Genomic DNA, 1,740 nt, shown 5'->3' on the forward strand with positions numbered 1-1,740 from the left:
TTGAACATCAATCCCCCCTTCCCCTGACGTAGTCATCAAGTAGCTTTTCATCGCCATACCCCCCCGTCCCAATTGGGCCACGTGGTTTATGAACGTTCCCTTTTGTGCATTTAACGAACGTTTCGTCTGTCAGGAAGCAATAAATCATCCTTATTTTTCTCGTTTAACCTTGACACATGCTCGTTATAACCTTGAACCTGTTTACATAAATTTGGCTACAGACTATCACGTAATCGTGACGTCATCAGGATCCTTCGAGAACGTTCTCGATGCTTAGCACGGACACGAACCACTACAGGTCGAAGCTTCTAGATGGCGGTAAGGTAGGAATCTTGAGTTAGAATTGGCCCTATACATCAACTGTCCTGGGGCAGTATAGTAATGTAGGAGATCCAAAATATATGTTGCAAAACAGTTTTTTCTGATATTTTCAAATATATCAGCCAAAAGTAAAAAGTCGGTTCTTAAATACAAATCAGAGTATTCACCCAAAGTTTTTATATTAAACGTTTCCCAAACATTGCACGCGCGTTTCTGACTAATAATTGAAATTCATCATGATTATTGCAATGTCTAAGAGTACTTTTTTTATCGTTATTTCCTAGGTAAGAAGATAATTTTTCAAGACTACTTGGCATAAAACGATAAGAATCTATAAACCGAAAGTTTACTTTTATACCGGCAACATATTTCGTGAATGAAATGTATTTCTCTTTGTTCACAAGTAATAATTTAACCTCGCCCTCAAATTATTTTGCTAATGCTTTAGTGATAAAGTGAGAATCATATCCTGATAAATTGTGGAAAACTTCCGATACAGTGTATGAATCCTTGTAATTTACATTATAGCCCTGAAGACTCGCGTCACGAAACCTGCCTGGAAAGTGGTTATGGTCATGATGTCTTATATCATTTTTTGTAAACGGTTTTTGCACAGATGTAACAGTTTTTAGCAGATAGAAACTCCATTTCTTGCGTTGAATTCAGTTTCTCCATTGGTACAATATACGTTAATTGAGAATCAATGTTTTTTGCAATTTCTTTCAATTCATTTACAAACTGTTGCTGCAATGTAAATAAAATGCAACACTGTATGGAACATGCTTTTGGTTCGGTCCTATATCGACAGGATTTTCAGAAACTTCCAATAATAGACACTCAATGTCAGCATATACAGAAAATGGAGCTTGTTCCTTGAACCTGTAATTTCTAAATTTCAAAAAAAATTTCATGCTCCTTTGGTAATATCATTCAACATTGATTGGAATTTTCACAGTTTAATTTATGGTTCTGAAAGGATTTTTCTAATTTAAAGTGGCAGAGGCACCTGTCACACTGAAATGCACGATGATCATTTTTCGAAAATTGAGATCTTACTAGACGGAATAGATTCTTAATTAAAGCGAAGTCGTATATAGAATTTTTGTCATTTGATTCGTTTTCATTGGCATATTCAGAGTAAAAATTTATATTCTCAATCATCAAAAGATGAATTGTGGGCTTTAAAGACTTTGCTTTGCTTAAATACAATGGTACAATTTCAGTTTTCGTATAGTTTTTGTTATCGTCTTCTATACCCTAAATGTTTATGCACAACCCATTCATTTTTTCAAATTTTGGAATGTTTTCAAGAGTTACAGGCAGGGCCGGATTTAGGGTTGTGGGGGCCCTGGGGCCGGTTAAAATGTGGGGGCCCTTAAGTAGTGACAAATAAGTTTTGTTATTAAATGAGTTTCTGTG

This window comes from Belonocnema kinseyi, chromosome 7 (genome assembly GCF_010883055.1).
Source record: "Belonocnema kinseyi isolate 2016_QV_RU_SX_M_011 chromosome 7, B_treatae_v1, whole genome shotgun sequence".
NCBI classification, from domain to species: domain Eukaryota; kingdom Metazoa; phylum Arthropoda; class Insecta; order Hymenoptera; family Cynipidae; genus Belonocnema; species Belonocnema kinseyi.